Source organism: Heliangelus exortis, chromosome 1 (genome assembly GCF_036169615.1).
Source record: "Heliangelus exortis chromosome 1, bHelExo1.hap1, whole genome shotgun sequence".
NCBI classification, from domain to species: domain Eukaryota; kingdom Metazoa; phylum Chordata; class Aves; order Apodiformes; family Trochilidae; genus Heliangelus; species Heliangelus exortis.
This window is the reverse complement of record NC_092422.1, coordinates 131915087-131935473: the sequence shown is the minus strand read 5'-3', so window position 1 is coordinate 131935473 and position 20387 is coordinate 131915087. Positions and strand designations below refer to the sequence as shown.

Genomic DNA, 20387 nt, shown 5'->3' with positions numbered 1-20387 from the left:
CAAGAGAGAACATAGCACTGTCCTCAACAGTTTACACCGCCCAAGACTTTCACTGGTTTTTACAAAATCTCCACTTCAGTGCTTTAAAATGCTTTAAATTTCTACACAAAGCACATTTTGCAGGCTAGCAATGATAATACTGACATTTTCAAGAGTGAGAAGGAAAAATAATTCTAAGAGAGCTTATTCTTCTATGCCCTCAGAACCGTAAGCTGCAAGAGCAGCTGCAAGCTATCAGAGAAATCCTATAAACAAAGAACAGTTTAATGACTTTCTCTTCATAAATCCTTACACAGCATTTCATGGGACACCCTCCTACAATCTTGTATGGTATCTGTTTATCAAATAGTAGTACCTTCCAGGACGCTGATCTCCAAGACACAAACAGCTGTCCGCCTTTTAACTTGGCAACAGGAGGGGAATCCCTGGATCTAGATATTTACTTTACATAACAACTCTATGGGAAAGTTATTTGAGCTAAGTGAGGAAAGGCAGACTTAAAGCCTAAGTAATGTATCAGTTTAAGGGCTAAAAGAGACATTATTTACTTTAAAAGATTCAGAGATCTTACTTAGGAAGCCCATCAGACAGTTTTAAACATCACAATAATCCAAAACATTCACTTAACAAACATGGTTTGGAACAAATGAAAGACAGCTTAGGTCCAGGTAGGAGTCTGACAGTACTAACATGTTTAAGACTGTATCACATTTTTTATTTCAGTACCTCCTTTACTCACCATTACAGTCTTGAGGTCAGGACCAGAGAGTCCTCTACAATAACTTGTGACGCCACAGGCCTGTCTCTGTACTACATTAGGTTGCTGTGGTGTGATTTGCTATTTTGCAGGATAAAAACTTGAGCTATTAACTTGGTTTAATGAAAGTGACTGTAGGTTTGAGATGTTTTGAGGCACATTTCAATATGCAATTATGTGCCTTACGTTTCTCGTAACAAGGTTCTATAACTAAGGTCACTTGAGAACTGTTTACTAAATTCTGTAACTATGTAAAACATAGCAAACACTAATCTCAGGATGTATTATTTATCTCTCAAAACTTTATAGGTAAAAAACTGACTGCCTAATTTTATAGTATATACCAGATTAGTTCAGAGATTGCAACTCATTTTTGCAAATGAATAGTAAAAACATACTATTTGTTTCCAGGAGTCTCTAGGCTTCTTTGTAACAGGATGAGGAAACAATCACTTTTATTATTACATCTATTAGCTGAAATGCTGGGAAACAACAGGTTTTAATAATTAAATTAAATCCAGTGAGTGATGCTTAAATGTAAAGAAATTTCACTTTTTAGAAGAACTGGCCCTTCAAGAACCTTCAAAACCACATAAAACACAAGTTAAACATTTTTAACTGAAATATGAAAGATCGCAGTCTTTCCTAATTGGCATGGTTACTATTTAATGTCATTCAGTATGGCTCCAGTGTAAAAAAACCTTTAGGAAAATGTTTCAAACTAAATACGATTAACCTACTCATACTTTTCTTTCACAGTAAAGTGTTCCTAAATTATGACCAAACATCCCAAAATAAAAGCCTGAATAAAAGGAATTGTTTCAGTTGTTTACTCTTTTGAAGTGCATCATTATTAAAATGTAACAGTTACATGATATATATGGGAGTAATACACTTCTGCTGCCCTAAAAGAGATTCCCTTAACCATGTCCACATCTACCTCTTTTCAGAAAGACTTTCACCACTACATTTCTTACTTAGCCAGGACTCTTCTTTATTTAAAAAGCTTTCAGAGTACATGTTTATAGGAAGTCCAGCAGTATCAAGCATGATTCTACAGTTGTGAAGTCTAATAGCAAATTTAAAGAACACACCACATAGCTAAATTTTAACACTGTTAAACTCAGTTTAAACTTAATATTTTAAACTCAGTGATTCTTCAGCATGTTACATACTTGACACTGACAAAACTTCAATTGAAACAAAACCAAAAAAACCCAAAAACAAACAATAAAAAAGAGAAAAAGAAAAACAAACAAAAATTAAAACCCTGCAAGGCAATGTGACCTGATTTAGAACTTTGTCAGTACAGAGAAATCAGTGGCAAGAACTCTACCTCATATTTTAAGGAGGTTTTTATAAGCAAGGTCAGTTCCTTGGGTCAACTTCGTACCTTCAGCACTATGGCCCAATAAAAGGGCTTTGTCACAACAGATCTAAAGAGATGTGGAAAATTAGATGACAGCGTGTCATTTAGCGAGCAAGAATTTCACATTTTGCAAGCTTTTTATTCTGAGTAATTTTATGCCTAATCCGATTTATAATGTTCTGATTCTCTAAAAATAATCAAAAACCTGTAACAAACATATTTTTAGTCAAAACTGGCAATGATTTATACATGAATCTGAAGGGGGAAGAACCTATTAGAGTTAAAATCCACACACCTATGCACTAGTGTCACTTCACATATATAATGACATATAGTGATAATACATGTCATTATAAATTTATATTTTAAAAATTATCACACTTTTCAGCCCAAAGCAGCTAAGTAAAATTTAGAAACTACAGACTCTGGTTTTCACAGACAAAAGAGGTTTAAAAGGAAAGATCCCAGAGGCACTGTGCCTGAGGTTGGAAGAGCCAATAAACAAAGCATAATTTGATACAGGCCCTTTTCTGAGAAGCATGGGCACCATTAACATGGGCCTGACATAGGGGGAAAGAAGAAAGTATGAGTCCATAACTGATCCCTTTCAGGAAAATATGTTAACCACATCATCATTTGTGATTGTAATAAACACTACTCACACAGGTCCGAAGAGGCAATCTTCAAAAAAGTGTTTAATCCCTAGGGGTTTTGCTAACAACACAAGGTTGTGTGGTGGTTTTTTTGGTTTTGTTTTGTTTTACAGGCAGAAAATGAGACCCCCCAGAATAAGAAAAAAATCCATCTACCTGGAAGATGAAGAATAAAGGGGTAAAGTTTTACTCCAGCAACTTACTCATAGTTAAACATTTTAACACCATCCAAGTGAAAATTACTGACTGTTCATTATCTGCAGGGTATCTGCTTAACATACAGATCTGCTATAAAAAAAAACTTTGCTTTTCAATCATACTGCTGGAAAAACATAGAGAATGGAAAGAACAGATGAAAAAGGGAAAGAAAAGCACAGGGACAAAAAGGCAAACTGTAAGAGTATATAAAGTAGAAAAAGAAGGCATTGTGCAAGCACAGAAAGTAAAAAGACTGGCTAAAATGTTCCGTGTTTACCTAAAACTCTGTCTTCACATTCAAATTAAGTTCACACCCTCATGTACCTCTACTAAAGCTAGGAATGCCTTCATCACATCACAGAGCTGCTCCTCTCTAGATTTATATAGTAATGCAATTCAAAGCTTCTCACACTAAATGAAAAAAAATGTAAACTTTCAATAACTAAAATTTCAAGGCATATTACAAGAAACAAAAAGGAAGTATTACAAAATGAGTATGTGAGGGGCATGACCACCTCAACAGTGTTGCATAGATTTCTATCACTATCACTTCATAAGTCAACCCCAAATTTACATTAGCTCCTCATAACATGTAAGATACATGTATCACTAGAAGTTCCAGTCTTACTCAAGACTTTACATTAGTAACCTAATCATCTGTAATCCTGATTTTTTGCCAATTTTCTTTTGCCCATTTTACAGAACCCACAGAGGTCACACTGCTGAGGTTTCCAGTGAATGACAAGACCTTGCTGTGGAACCCAAAGCAGACCTGCTCTATCAGTGTCTGTCAGTCTTGTTCCAAGATAGCCCCCTTACCCTGACACTGCTGGATTGTCACCTCTGAAAGAGCAAAGAAGAGTATCAAATGGCTCTTCAGAAGACAGAGAAAAAAGAAAAAAAAATGTTGGCAGAACTGTGGAAGCTGCATTCAGACAGAAGAAACACACCATCAAAGGGCATTTTCTTTTGTTAACCAAGGCAAAATTTGGTAGGTCTTCTGGGTTTGATACTCCCTCCTGTTTCCCTGTTAGAGGACTTTAACACTGTCAACTGAAATTTTAAATGCCCTTCATGCATAACAATTTCAGAAGATAACCTTCTAAGAAAATCTGTCATTTTTCTACTGTTTTATACACTTTTCCCCTTTCCAGTAAAAATAGCATCATATTTTAAAGCATTGCTACAATTATTAGTGACTAAGAGTTTTCACAGAAAACACATTCATAACCAAAATACGCATAGCTCAAAAGGATCAAAACATACCCACACAGTGTTGTAGAGCGACATGGCAAGGGCAACACTACAAGAAAGTGAGCTCATTCTGACCCTGCATTAGTCAGTGAAAAGACCACCTATTCATTCTGTATATTTCAAGTCAAAAAGTCAGACATTTAATAAACTCGACATAAATTCTAAACGGGGAAGGAAGACTCCATCATCTCCCACAAAAATCTAAAACTTTTCATAAATAATTAATAAATTATATGAGGAGTGTAGGATAAACACACTAATCCTACAAATTGACATTACTTTAACAGGACAATTAAGCATACTGTCTCTACACAAAAACACATTATTTTCAGAAAACATCCCTCTCCTACAGCAAAAAGTGATACCAACAGTTTCCTGACACAGCCCTTCTCAAAACAGAGCAAGACAACTCAGTGATAAAATACCAACTGCCAGGGCCACCCCAATATTACCAGTCTTCTCCTACCAGTGGACAGACATTTGAGAAACAGCTGTATTGAGGAAATTCTGGGATTACACTCTTAAAAAAAATAAAAAATGGGCATATAAATGCTGAAATACACAACTGACGTGTTATTCTTGCATTTGGCTTCCTGGGTTACTACTCTAGAAAAGGAGGAGTCAGTAACAAACAGAAAAGAGGAATGAATTTACTATAAAAACATTGTGCTTCTCCTCTGAAAATGCAGCGTTAGCAGACAGGCCAGGCTTGGACTGACACTTCAGGCACAAAACAATGTGGCCTGGCCTGCACAGGCTCTTCCTCTCTAGGATGCTTCCCCCGCCCTTGATATTTTGGTTCCTTGTCTTGCCTTCCAAAGTTGCATGGCTGCTAAACCATGGCTACAGTCCCCCTGCTTCTACACAAAGCACATGGCACTCAAGAGTCCCTCACCAGAAAACAAATGTCCTTCCTACCCCCCAGACCCACTCTGATTCAGCTGTCTCCCAGGGTTCTTTGGATAGCACAGAACCAACTAAAATGTGAAACACTGCAATTCATAAGGCAAAGCTGCATAATAACAATTTTGTGTTGGACATCCTGGTCTTTCCCTCACATGCACACTCAGCAGGTTCCCAAGAACAGGAGGGATTGTCTCCCCATCACCAGGACAAAAGGGATGGTACCTAAAACCTCTAGAAAGGGTGGTGCAGTGTTTTGTGGTTACCCCTGTCAGTACTTAAGCCGAGTCAACAGAGCTTCTTAAGATCCACAAACACAGGGAGAAGGCACAGGATGAAAGGCCTTCCAACAGGGTGTCAACTACTGTCACTGAACAGACCAAGTGCAACCTAGAAACAGAACCTCTTCATGTAGTAATTACTGATCTAAATATGCTTGTGCACTTTGACCTCAAGAAGGACAAAAGTAACCCATACTTAGCCAAATCTAATGCTCATACTGAAGCATGGGGTCCTGGTGTCATAATACCAAGGTTTACAAATTTTTCAGTCTTTCAGGATGGTCCATGGTTGACAAGGAACTTTGAGGGTTGACATTACTTCCCCATCCCAAAGCTCTTAATACCTGACCTAGACACTGCTATGAAATTAAATAATTTGAAATGTTCAAATTAAACAATCATTTAAAACATCTACAGAACCTCACTTATCCTTAAAGCTGCAACATTATAAAAGACTACCTGTTTCAGTTTTACAAGTGCCTATTTCTTCAGGCCTCACTTCCTTTTGAATTCATTCTTCAGAATCTACAGGATCCCTCAGGGAAAGAGAAGGACCTTGTAAAATGAAGCACCTAGAACATGTAAACAACACCACAGAAAATAAGGACAGTAATAGAACAAACAATGGGTATCTCTAGTTTGGCCTCAGATTTTAAGACTCTTAATTTCAGATAAGTACTCTGAAATTTCAGTTGTGCTCCTAACATAGTAATACAGCACCAGCTTCAAGAAGTGGTGAAAAATGAGAACTAAGTTCCTCTGAAATAAAGCTGTAATTCTTGATAAATCCAATTTCTGTCCCTTAAATTATCTACATATGTCAAGTTTGTTCTGCACAGGTGTCCTCCTATCAGCAAGACATGATGCATTCTAACTTAACATGTTATCTGCAGACTGAATTTGGAAAAAAAAATGAAAAAAGTCATATTAATGAGATCAGAACATTGCTAAAACTAGAGCAAGAGCTGTACAACGGCTAAGAGGACAGTGTAACTAAAATACTACATTTAAAAAAAAACACATATTTCATGATTGCCATCATAGTTGCATTTAATACAATTAATGTCCTTTTCACATCTTCAGCATCCACAGACTTTAACAATGCTTACAAAGACAGATTATATGAGAGGTCTTGAGAAAGGGCACATATCTGCGAATAGGAATCCACAGGGCTTATTTAAATTAAAACAAACATCTACTGATACAGTACTTTCAAATTGTTTTAATTCGGATATGCCAAAATAATACTGTAAAACTCTGCAAATGCAGAGGAGTAACATACCTAACTGTGCAAACAAGTTATGAGATATTCTTGAAAGAAAGCAAAATTACTGTTTAGTCATAGACACTGACAGGGAAGATACTTCAGATGTAAATACCCACAATCAAAAAATCTTTAGAACGTGTTCCCCTTCATACCAGTGGAGATGAAGCCTCTAGGTGCTAACAATACAAGAAGTGTTACATAAGACTGTGCACTTATTTTTAGAAGCATATTACAAAATTAAGTACTGCAATGGAATCTGTTGTAGAGCCATGGACAGTTACATCAGTGTGCACAAAGAACAATTGCTCAGTTGAAGCATAATATTAGATTAGATCCAGGTAAGAGGGAATTCTCTCATGCCAATCCCCAAAAATATTGACCTAAGACCAAGAAAATTAATTAAGACACCTGCTCTCAAGCTAGTCACTTGGGGTGACAATGAGACCTACTCTTGGTCATCCCAGCTTTCAAGACTTGAGCTGTTACTACACAAACAAATTCTGTCTAGTAGTGCATTTAAGAATGGGAAGCCTGAAATTGAATCTAAAGTTTGGATCCTAAAAAACCTGCGAGATGCTTTGGGGGGATTTAAACTAAGTTATCAGTCTTTTGGAGACAAAAGAAAGATTAGGATCACAACTAGTATCAACACTTTGGAAATTCCCAATTAAACTGTTATAAAAACACTTCCTGCCACATACTGCTGGTAGTCACAATACACACCTAGGTGTGAAAACAAGATCTCAGAAATTCACCACCCTCTTGAAAACTCCATTTTATCGTTCCAACAAATTTTGAATGCTTCCTGTTTCACCACAGATATCCCATAATACACGTTTGTATATAACTGAATTTCCATCAATAACGGGAAAAATAAATCATGTATTCACTGCCCAAAACAGATTCTGAAAGTGCTAGAAGTTTTCCTAAAAAGAAATTTAAAATCATTCATTCCATATCACAGGAACCAGAATTTACTTCAACTTCTGCCATGAAATATATACTGACTTATTCTCATGTATAATTCAATCTTGAAGAATCAACTTACTAGAAATTTACATCCACATTCATTAAATAAGGCAAAAAGTTAAGTTCTCAACGTATGGTACCTTTCTATTTTATGATGATGCTTTTGACACACTGAAATAGGAACACCACACAGCAAAGTATCAAGAACAGTAGCAGCATTGCGAGAAAGAAATCAAATAGCTCATCTAAATGTTTTTTTTAATGTTAAGTTTTGCAGGTGGATGCAATGTTGCAAGGTACTTTTCACCTTCAGAATTTATCATCTCTTCTGTCCTGCTGCATACCATGCTGAAAAAACATGCTGGTTTCTTTTTGAAAACCTTTCAGATTTTTACCTCTTCATGTCACAAACCATGGAATAAACTACCAAGAAGAGAAAATATCTTATTTTACTTTTTTTTTTAGCCTACTTAGTCATTACACGAAAAATACCGGCTTCATAACTATTCTGCTTTTTTACTTAATGTATGTATATTTATATTCAACAAGTACTTTCTCACAAACTTCATTACTACTGAATGGTGAAAGCGCAGATACCTGAATAAGTCCCCTACACAGGAGGGCAACAGAAGGAAGGCTGGCAGACCTTTTTTTTTTCCCATTGTTACAATTCTCTGGCAACACTTCCTTTGCAAGAACAAATAGAACAAAAAATGCATTAAAAATAGTTACAAAGAATAGTCAGTCTACCTCAAGCAACACAGTTTTTGTAGGCTGGAAGGCAAAAAACAGTATTTCAGTGAAGCTTGAAGAAAAAACTCATGCAGGTATACAAATTGTAAGACCACTACACAGTACCCCCCAATGCCACAAGCATTAGTTACTTACTTTGCACTAGGACAGGCATCTTTCTACAAACCTTAGACAAATCCCACAAATACACTAGCATTTTTTACTAGCTTTCATTTTAAATAAACTATATCTTTTCACAAGTAACTTGAAATCAGCCAACTATTATTAAACCATTATTGATCACAAATGCATAAAAAATTTGAAGGCAGAACTTTGAAAATGCTTCAGAAGCTCATTAAATTAATAACTGGAACCAAAAAGAATTCTGAGTGACATGGGGTACAAGATGATACTTTAAAATACTCTAGAAAAAACCCTTCCAAATCAAATGGGAGGAAACAATGGTTTACTCACTAACAAATTTCTGATCAGTAATTATTGCACTGTAGGAGAATTATTTGTATAAAAAAAGCCTCAATTACAATACCAGCATAATCTGAAACCTTCCTAGGAAATACAGAGTTGTGAATTTAAACATACTTGAAGTGTAAAGAGTGGTCAGACGGCAGACCAAGTGAGTGAAGAGGAAAAAATAATGCACGCTTTTCTCTAACACTACTTACAACCAACACTTTCTCAAGAAAATCAGGGATGCTAGGTAGCCTCTCTGGACAGGGTTACAAAAACAGACCAGAACCTGAGCTAGTTTACACTACCATAATACAAATACTCAACCTTGTCTGGAGAAGAGGAGGCTCAGGGGAGACCTCATCACTCTCTACAACTCCCTGAAAGGAGGTTGTAGCCAGGGGGGGGGTTGGTCTCTTTTCCCAGGCAGCTCCCAGTAAGACAAGAGGGCATGGGAGGCATAAGCTCTGCCAGGGGAGATTTAGGTTGGATATTAGGAAGAAATTCTTTACAGAGAGGGTGATCAAGCATTGGAATGGGCTACCCAAGGAGGTGGTGGATTCTGCATCCCTGGAGGTTTTTAAGAAGAGACTGATGTGGCACTCAGTGCCATGGTCTGGGAACCACGGTGGTAGTGGATCAAGGGTTGGACTTGATGATCTCATAGGTGCTTTCCAACCTGGCTGATTCTGTGATTCAGTAGACTATTACAAACAAATGATAAAATATATATTAAGAGCAATTAGAAAATTCTACAGTTTGAGGTTTTTTTAATTTGGTATTTATTTCTGCTGATACAAACATAGTAAGATTTCAAATCCTAGGTAGAAATCTCTTACTGGTCAGCACAGATCACAGTTGGTACACACACACCTTCTCTAAACACAAAATAATTCCATAAGGGCAATGCTAAATATGCTATAGTGTAATAATTTCATGTGACATTATTCTTCCTACAATGTTAAAATGCTCGATAAAAATACAGTTAGCTGTCAACATGGAGCATCCATCCTGAAAACTCTCACTCACAAAGTTAACTGTCAGTATGCAAGTAGGTGCTTTTAAGTCAATAAGACTAATGCAACACACAAACACAGAATGTACATGCACATTTGGAAATAAAAATAAAAAATTATTTAAAAAAAAAAAAAAAGGCCAACGCTATTCAGGAAACACAACTGAAATGGCTTGTTTTGAACTGCTCTGTACAGTGTACCTGAGACATCAGGATAAATTTCAAGCAAAAATATTAGCAGACCTCTGGCACAGAAGAATGTTTACATATGATTTTTTTATTTATACCTCAAAAGCCCTAACAAAGCAAAGTCAACCTAAGTTGAACTTTTTGATTTTTGACAGCAAACACTGTAAATTCATGTACACACTGTATTTTTAATATTTTTCTAAAAATGAAAGTCTGCATCACTTAACAATAATTTAAAATCTATGGCAAAAAGAAACTGTTTTGACTTACTATAGTACATAAACCAGCACAGAACTTTCTATCTAAGCTAGCATTTAGAAAACCACAACAAATTCAGCAAATATTCTGCCAAAAATAAAGGATTTTTAATACATATATTTTTAAAACCACATTTTTAGGATACCTTTTAGTCATGTTTGTAACTTCAGAGCCAACCTCTATCTAGACTTATATACATTCAGAAGTAGAACAAATACATGAGAAATACTGAGAGCTACCATTCCACTACAGGCACACACAACTTTCGTGTGAAGGCGTTGAGGCACAGACCAAGATTTTTCAAGTGTAAAGAGCCACTTATGAGACCAGTTTCTAGCATAAAATTTCAGGACATGTTTACTGCCCTATTTTTTCCACTGAATGCCAACTATCTAATATTAGCTTATTTTAAAGAGAACTAAATTAGCTTTTTTTAAAAATTCCAAGTGTTTTTATTTTCAGTTCTTAGCCAAAGGCTTTCACTTCCATTTACTGATAGAATTGACAAATAAATGGGTTATAATAACAATGACCATGTTGACAGCAATATTAGGATTCTCAAAGTGAAGCACAGACAAGGTTTATCTAATACTACAGTCTTATCAACACCTTCCTGAAAGTGAAACGGAAATACACTTGCAAGTCAAGTCAAGTCAGCTCATGATAGTGAGTATTCAAATCCTTTCCTAAAATCAGAAGCAGCTGAGACCTTGAAGTTTAGCATGCTAGTAGAATGATCAACATAAACAACAGCAGAAGGGGGGGGGGGGGGGGCCGAGGGAGAGGGGAAGGGCACTGGATATATAAGTGTTTAAGATCATACTGGACCGTGTACGTTGTGTTCTATTAATACACCACTATAAGAGAAATTAAAGTGCATCAACACTCATCAACACACACCAATTCTTCTGGGTCCAAGTGAAGATGCCTTTGCAAGATAAACCTAAACAATTATTTTGCAGGTCTTTACAAGTCTTAACAGTATAAAACTTATCCATATTTCCTGGTTTCCATAAAGGTTTCCACTAACTGATGTGACAGCAGGCTTGATCATCTTAAACTCCCTTCCCCCAACTGAAGAGTTAAGACTAGCAGCCACACAGGAATGCCTCCCTGACACACTTGTGTCACACACACTTATACACACACAAGAAGGAGATGCACAAGTTCCTATTGTCCCCTGGGGACAAAATAGTACAAAGCTGGAAACATGTTTTTCCCTGATAAAACAGACTTAAAGCAGAAACGAAAATATGGTTGTGCGAAATGTGGATTACCAGAAGAGCTACCGATCCAAATCCACAAGCATGTTTTCATTTTCTCATATTACAAAACCTGAAAAACATAGTTACCTGTAATTCACACACAAAAAAAAAAAAAAAAAAAACAACAAACCCAATAACAACAACAAAAAAACTTCAAAAAATCCAGCCAAAATCCTCAACATAAAACTAAACAAAAAAATATCAAAAAACACAACCGACCTACAAGATAAATCCAGGATACCTGTAGGCAGATCTTTGTTTCCATCAGCAGCACACGTAGGCCAACTACAGCATAAACGATGCAAACGATGCCTCTCGTCCACTTTCGCTTCAGTGTCCCCCCTCTCATTCCCAAGCTGTCACCCTGTTCCACCTTCTCCCCCAGCCCGCACCTGCACGCTCTATCCCGGGGTCAGGTCCATACCGCCGCCCCGGCGGGCAGGGGAAGGCCGGCTCCCTCCTCCGGAGGCAGCGTTCGGGAAAGCGGGTCAGTCCCCTTCAAGTTTGTTTCACAAACACCTCCGAGGGAACACCAGAGCCTGTTTATACCCCACCTTAACCGCCGCCAAGAGAGTGGAAAAGGCGCGGGCGAAAAATAGAATTTTTTTTAATAAAACCAGCCAGCAGCACTCTTGCCTCACCCCCCTTCCTGCATCCCGGGCCTTCCAGGGGGCCAGCGGAGCAGGCCGCAAGGCCAGACCGGCGAAACGCGCAGACCGATGCCGGTCGGAAGCGGGCCCGGCAGCAGCCCCGGCCGTGGGTGGCAGGTTTCGCTGCCCGGCGCAGGGCCCGGGAGGAGGCGGCGGGCGGGGACCGGGGGGCCGCACACCCCCGCCGCAGCACTGAGACAGGTTCGGCGGGAAGGGAAGGCGGAGGCGGCGGAGGCCGCGGAGACGGCCGCCGCCAGGCCCGGGGCCGGGCTGAGGCAGGCGGTGAGGAGGTGGCGGGAAGGAACCGTACCGGGCGGGCCGAGCGGGCCGTGGGGCGAGCTGCCAGCGGCGGCACCGGAGGATGCGGGGACCAGGCACAGCTGGGCCGCGGCCTCGGCCTCGACCGACCCTGGAGGGGCGCCCGGCGGCCGCCGCCACCCGCGGCCGCGGAGGAGGGTGAAGGCCGGCAGGCCGGGTCGGGCCTGAGGCTGCGCTCCTGGCTTGGGCGCCGCGAGTCCCCCCCACTCCCCCTCAGAGACAAAAGCAAACGGAAACCCGGCGGGACAGCTCCGAGCCCACAGGGCCCCGCCGAGAGCCGCGCCGCCGAGCAGCCCTCTCTCATGGGCCCGCGGCCGACACGGCGGAGGGGCTCATGGCGGTGGCGGGGCCCAAGGAGGGGGCGGCCGGGGCCGGACTCACCGCATGAATTTTCTTGTCCCGCGGATCCAAGATGGCTGAGTATCCAGCACGGAGGATGCTGGGGGAGCAACCTTTACCCTCTGACCCGGCCGCCGCCGCCGTGACCCCGCCGCCGCTCGACCTGGCAGCCAGCGCTAAGGGGCGGGGGCAAGCGCCGCCGTAAGGCCCGGCCCGGCGCGATGCGACGCGGAGCGGAACGGAGCGGCCTGTGTGGGAGCGGCGCAGAGGGGCCGGGGGGGACGTGGAGGCGGTAGCAGCGTGGCTCACTCGGCTGCGCTTCCTCCGCCTCCCGCGGGAGACGCGGCCCAGCACTTGGGGCCGCTCACGTCGCCGGACCGGCGGCGGGACACGTAGGCCGCGGGGATGCCGGGCCCCGCTCCGCAGGCCTAGTGCGGCCGTAGGCGCCGGCGCTGTCAGAGGCGTTGCTGTCCCGGGACGTGAGGCTCTGGGGCGGCCTCTGTTTCGCTACAGGAGAGGGCGGTCCGGTCCGGCCCAGCCCGGCCCGAGTAGCGCGCAGGCTGCGTGCGGCGGGCCAGACGCGGAGTGTCGGGGCCAGCAGGGTCTGAGTGGCTCCCCGGCCCTCTTCTCATCCCGCGGAAGCAGGGGTCCCAAGAGGCTCCGGGGGTCTGTGGAGACCTACCCTGGGCAGACGCGCTTCCCCGGGAAGTGCCCCAGTGTCCAGAGGGGAGGGTCCCATGGCCTGTTCCCTCTCCCTGGGGTGGGGGGTGCGGCAGGAACGGCTTGGCCTTGCTGCGGGGTGTTCCTTGGTCTGGAGGGGATCGAGGTCAGGAACCACCGTGCTGACGAGATAAATTGTGTTAATGTTTCCTCTGTCAGTGTGTTGGGCAGGCAGGCCTTGCTATCTGCTTGCAACTGCAGTGAAAGGGCATGGCCAGGGTGGCACAGCTGGACTTTCTTTTTTTTAATCAACCCTGGAAACGTGTATGATGTAAAAATGGCTCAAGTACAGCAAGTGCAGGTGTGCAGAACACTCATAATGCAAGTAATACCCTTGAATTCAGTGAAGCTGTCAACTGTACAGAAGTTGTACAAAACAGTACCTGTACTCAGCTGTTTACAGGATCAAGACTAACATTGTTAGTGAACTGGCATCTCTGCTTCATCAAGAACAGGGCTGCTTAAGCCTTAATTGTTTAATGAGATCATAGTTTAAAAATCCAAACGAAAATATGAGCACGATAGAGGATTTCTTTCAAAAACTTTACACATATCCTTTATTATGTTTGATTTGGAAGCTCCAAACTGGATTTAAACAGTAGTATTAAGTAGCTTGCATACTAGTAATATGCCTGTCGACATAAAGCATGTTTTGAAGATGAAAGAACACTGTCTGTTATCTAAACTAAGAGATCAGTTTCTTAATGCCACCACCTTTTTGTGCTGCACTATGCTGAACATGCTGAGCATGGGTGCCAGGTCATTGAAATTACTGTCTATAGACATTGTTCTGGAAATAACTGCATTTTAATACACTAACCTTTCCTTTGTCGCTCATGCTAATATCTTTGCTATAAAAAAAATACAAAGCACTGTAAGTGATATCTGGTTTAAGTAGAGTATATTTTCTAGGGTACTTCAGTCTGAAAAATCAAAGATTTCACTATACCATACGAGAGATACAGAGGTGGTACTTTTCGACTGAAAGCAGTAAGGATTCTTATTACTGTTGCTAAATAAGCTTTTCTTTGGCCTGATTCACTCTTCTACATTATAAAAATTTTTTTCATTATTTTACATTTTACACTGTAATGGTCAGTTTCTTGGTCCAAAGCTATATTTTTGTAGTATTTCCCCAGAGAAGTCATCCAAGACATACAGTACCGAGTGATACAGTGTAGATGTACTAAGCACCAGACATTGTCATTGCATCTATGTGGGCTGATACCTCTGTCTGTTACAAAATTACAGTTCACATAAAATCAGCTAACACTGATATAACAAGAAATCTGTACAGTTCAACAGAGCTAAAGGAAGGAAAAGAACAGTTTTTCTTAGGTGGGTTAGCTTAGCATAACAACCTAACTATCAATCACAATGTATGTAAATTTTGATCTAGGGGTTGTTAATTAAAAAAACCTAACCTCCCCTTCTGCCTAAAATTCTGTACTTGTTGAGGAACATCAACATTGTGGCTGTAGTAGATGTGTACTTGAAGTCCTTGTTTGGTCTCTAGGAAAGTGAAAGCTGATAGCTGATATTTTTGATGCTTAAAAATAACCTTTGAAGCCACTGAAGGGGATGTGTTGTCATGTATGTGATGTGTTCATACATTTGCCACTTTTGGTCCTGGCTTAATACAGTCTTCCGCAATGATGAGGCCTGTTTTGTGTGAGTTAAACTTGCTTAATTAAAGAGAAGTCCTGAGACCATTTAGTACACTGGCTGCTAATTGTATATGAACACTCCTAATCCATTTTGAAAGTTTTATAATATGGTTTGACCTTCCTCTGTAAGTCTTTATAAATAGATGTGTATTTTCATTTATTCTCAGATATTATTCAATTAGTGGTCTCCTCTTTTTTTTTTTCTTTTTTTTTCTTTTTTCTTTTTTCTTTTCTTTTTTTTTTTCTTCCTTGGCTGATACACATCAATTTTTAATCAATATGAGAATGTCTGTAGAAGACAGTCTGCAAACTCCATGACAGCACAGGAGAAGGAACTTCCATGCATGATAGCAGCAATTACAGAAAACCTGTTCTGCAGGTGACTGCATGAGTAGGCCCATGCCATCAAGAATTGGTGTGGTGCTGTTGAAGTGCATCAGCAGAGTTTTCTACCTAATCTTCATGACAGCTATGGCCATAATGTGCATGTTCTGAAGCAATCATGACACTCTTCTGGTGGCCATTTGGATTTTCAGTAGGCTATTGCTTCTGCTAATGCCCACAGAGGGCTAAAAGCTTCTACCTGGAAAATTTGGGAAGAGGTAATCAAAGAGAGTTGGATATGCTCAGAATCCATAGGTTGTTACGGCTCTGGAAATTCATTAAAATTCTCTGCAGTTTTTCTAAAGCTTTGCTCTGAAGAGTTTGTTGATGGCCTTCGGCTCACTTCAGAGACTCACCAATAGAAGTGGGAAAGGCCCAGAGTATGTTAAGGGTAGAGTTAGGGTGTTCTGCTTTGAGAAAACATAAAATTAAACTAGTCATAATAAGAGCAACATCCTCAATCGCGGGTGAAGGCAGAACATGGTGAATAGCCAACCTTGTAAGACATTTTCAAATAGCACAAAAAGGTGCATTGGAGCACAAAAAGGTTCTTTCCTTCTCCTGTCTACGGATTGTCCCACTATTACTCAGGAATACACTGCAGTTACCTTGAGAAAGAGTTAGCAGCTTTTCAGCAGTGGTGAAACATGCTGTGTTTTTCTTTCTCATATGAGTGTGTAAGTCCTTTGGAAGAAACAGCTGAAACCAGAAGATAGTTCCCTTCAATTGTAAGGTGCTCTTGATTAGCCAAAACAGTGAAATACTGCTTCTGAAGGAAGCAAAGATCTGATTTCTGCTGAATTCACAACTGTGTGAAGCTCATGCCTTGGGAATGGCATGTTTGCACAGTTGTCTTTCTTGCTGCATGATGTTCAAAATTCTGTCACTTGCTTTCTTCGGAAGAAGGTTGGAGGGTTACAGCACTGCTCTGCATTAATCTCTGCCCTAGAAGAACACAGCATATTTTAATTTCTTTTCATAAATACAGCCTATTTCATGTTTTAAATGTTTCTAAAACACAAGGATAAAGGTGTGTCAAAATTTACACCAAATCTGATATTAAAGATTTCACCACAAAGAGGTGTTAAACATTTTTTCAAGAGTAAAAGCACTAAGACCTCTGATTTTCTTACTGTACTTTTTCATAATTCTTACTCATTACTCTAAAATAGAGCACAAAATACTGAGATTTGGGAGGATTTGCTTAGTTAGGATAACTTCTGCAAGTTAGTCTTCAATTTCTTGTTTATTTAGGAAAGGTAAGGGAGGGATCAGCTGTTTCCATGACACTGTCCCTATCTATCAGTTCACTCCTACAGAGTGTTTCCAGGGATGGCTGCTGGCAAGGGAAGCCCTAGAAGTGCAGTTCCATTACTGTTTCAGTGTTAAAATGCATCACAAGGTATCCACACAGATGGCCTCTCATCTGCTGAATTTGTAGTTTCCAGGAGAGAATGTTTGGAGCGGATGTGTCTTTATCTCAGTCTCTCATATATTTTTACTATCAGGAAACCCTATCTGAGCCGTCTGCTGTAGTGCCTTCAGTGTGATTCAGTGCTAATTATACCAGAGCACCAGGAGAAAAAAAAAAAAACAAACAAACAACCAACCAAGTTTAAAAAGAAATATGCCAATTCTGGAAAATAGTGGTATGCTAGTAAATGAGTGGATAAATCAAGAGTTAGAGCAACAGTTTCAAGTGTTTCTTTAGACAAAGAAAAGAGTAATGCTGCAGATGGAAATATGTTTTCCAGAGGAGATAAAGTATTACAGAAACACAAGCTGGTGCCAGAGCAGGCGCTGACTAACATTCCCAAGCACGAGTATCCCTGGAAAGATGGCAGGTACAGTGGTGATGAGAGGGGAACCCTTCACATATCAGTTCTCAGATTGTAGTTAGTGGTGCTCTTGCCCATGGTCATTGGAAAGCTGCTTGGTCCAAAGTGCTGTTTCTCATTTGAAACTGTTATATCATGCAAAAAGACCAACAAAATTTAATTTTGGGTGTTGTGGGCCTTTTGACATGGTTTTCCCATGTGACTAACTGATCTAGTTACTGTTCCTAGGTGCTACATGGGACAGTCTCTCCATGAAGCTGCAGTCCCTATTGTTGGTTCAGTGACCAGCAGAGGCAGTGACAGCAAAAAGCTGAGGTAAGCCCAGGGGCTCACGGCCAGATGGTGCTGTACAGGGCGGTTACTGAGATCAGAACATCCCATACAGCTGCCCAGAACCACAGGAAGAAATCCAGAATTTCGCTGGCTCAGGCAATCAGGGAAAGCAGGGGGTGAGTCCAGGCAGCCCCAGGGGGATTTAAATGTCCCTGAGGAGCCTGAGGAACAGGGGTATGTGTCAGGGCAGTTGGCAAGCAGGAGGGGCACATCCCAGCTTCCTCAGGTGCGGCTTAGTTTTGTGTTAGTTTGGTTGGTTGGGTTTTTCCTTTTGTTTTTTTGTGGGGGTTTTGTTTGTTTTTTCCTGCAACTCTAATAAAGCCAGTGATGGTTTCCAAAAGAAGTGAAAGCCATTGCTGTTGTTATCACAAGGGGTGCATCAACACAGACAGAACCACCCAGGAAGGACACCAAAGCAGAAGCAGCTGTTGAGGTCTCTGGCTGCACAGAGTGTTTGTGCCTGGCTTTAGCAGAGGACAGTGTGAGTGGCAACTGTGTATGGTGGGAGCAAGTGAATGATTTGCTGTGCCTGGTGGCAGAGCTCAAGGAAGAGATAGAGAGGCTTAAAAGCAATAGGGAAAGTGAAAGGGAAATTGACTGGTGGAGTCACACCCTTTTGCCCCCCAGAAAAAGCTCAGCAGGATATGGTGAAGCCCTGCCTCCTCCAAGTAGATGGGGGAGAATGGAAACAGGTCCCTGATCAGAGAAGTAAAATAATTCCCTCCTGACTCCCATCACCACCCTGGGTGCCCTTAGGGAACAGGTACAGGCCCCTGGACCCAGAGAATCAGGTGGAAGACAGTCAAGAGGAAGATCTGTCTGGAGGGTCTCCTTGCTGCACCCCATCTATCAGACAGATTACAACCAAAGCCATATGAATGAGGAGAGGAGTAGGAAAACCCATCTTATCAATAGGTGACTAAAGAATTGGTGCCACCAGCAGAATTTTGGGTTTTTTGACAATGGGGCAAATTCCATGGTACCTGGTGTCCTCAATACAGATGGGCTTCATCTGTCTAGCAGGGGCAGTAGGACTATAGCCTGTAAGTTGGTGGGGCTGATCAGGAGGGCTTTAAACTAGGTTTGAAGGGGGAAGGGATTGAAACCGGGCTCTCCAGAGATGAGCCCAAGGATGGAAAGCCTGAGCTAAGAGTGAAATCAGCAGCCCAGCTGAAGTGCATGTACACCAATGCATGCAGTATGGGAAACAAACGAGCAGCAGGAAAGCTCTGATGTAGTCACCATCACAGAAACGTGGTGGGATGACTCTCATGACTGGAGTGCTGCCATGGATATCTAAAAGCTCTTCAGGAGGGACAGACAAGGTAGGAGAGGTGGAGGGGTGGCTCTATGTTAGAGAGTCTCTTGACTGTAGAACTCAAGGTCAGGAACAATAAGGTTGATTGCCTGTGGGTCAAAATCAGGGGAAAGGCCAACAAGGCTGATATCCTGGTGGGTGTGTTACAGACCACCCAACCAGGATGATGAGGGTGATGAATTATTCTACAAGCAGCTGGCAGATGTCTCAACATCACCAGCCCTTGTTCTCCTGGGTGACTTTAACCTGCCAGGTGTCTGCTGGGAACTCCACACAGCAGAGCAGAGGCAGTCTAGGAGATTCCTGGAGCATATAGAGGATAATTTCCTACTCCAGCTGGTAAATGAGCCCATCAGGGATGGGCCCCCACTAAACCTTCTGTTCACCAACAGAGAGGGGCTGGTGGGAGATGTGGTGGTTGGAGGCCATCTGGGGCACAGTGACCATGAAATAACAAAGTTTTGAATACTCAGGGATGCCAGGAGGGCCATCAATAAAACCTCTATGCTGGACTTCCAGAGGGCAGATTTCAGCCTAATCAGAAGACTGATTCAGTGTTCCCTGGGAAACAGCCCTTGGAAACAAAGGGGTCCAGGAGGCTGGAGAGCAGCCAGGCAGAAAGGGACCTGGGAGTCTGGATTGACAGGAAGCTGAACATGAGCCAGCAGTGTGTCCAGGTGGCCAAGAAGGCCAATGGCATCCTGGCCTGTGTCAGAAACAGCATGGCCAGCAGGTCCAGGAAAGGGATTCTGCCCCTGTACTCAGCGCTGGTGAGGCCACACCTCATACTGTGTCCAGTTCTGGGCTCCTCAGTTCAGGAAGGAGATTGAGGTGCTGGAGCAGGTCCAGAGAAGAGCAAGGAGGCTGTGAAGGGATCCAGCACAAGTTCTGTGAGGAACGGCTGAGGGAGCTGGGGGTGTTCAGCCTGGAGAAGTGGAGGCTCAGGGGAGACCTCATCACTCTCTACAACTCCCTGAAAGGAGGGGGTAGCCAGGGGGGGGTCGGTCTCTTTTCCCAGGCAGCTCCCAGTAAGACAAGAGGGCATGGACTTAAGCTCTGCCAGGGGAGATTTAGGTTGGATATTAGGAAGAAATTCTTTACAGAGAGGGTGATCAGACATTGGAATGGGCTGCCCAGGGAGGTGGTAGATTCTGCATCCCTGGAGGTTTTTAAGAAGAGACTGATGTGGCACTCAGTGCCATGGTCTGGGAACCACAGTGGCAGTGGATCAAGGTTGGAATT

General features: G+C 41.9%; 1 protein-coding gene across 1 annotated transcript in view; it reads right to left on the bottom strand.

The window, feature by feature from the left end:
* Positions 1-13150, bottom strand: part of CNOT2 (CCR4-NOT transcription complex subunit 2) — a 77665-nt gene extending 64515 nt beyond the window's left edge. Inside the window, exon 1 of the mRNA XM_071766723.1 lies at positions 12928-13150. The gene's annotated coding sequence lies outside the window, so the exon portion shown is untranslated. The remainder of the gene's footprint in view (positions 1-12927) is intronic.
* Positions 13151-20387: the final 7237 nt, after the last annotated feature.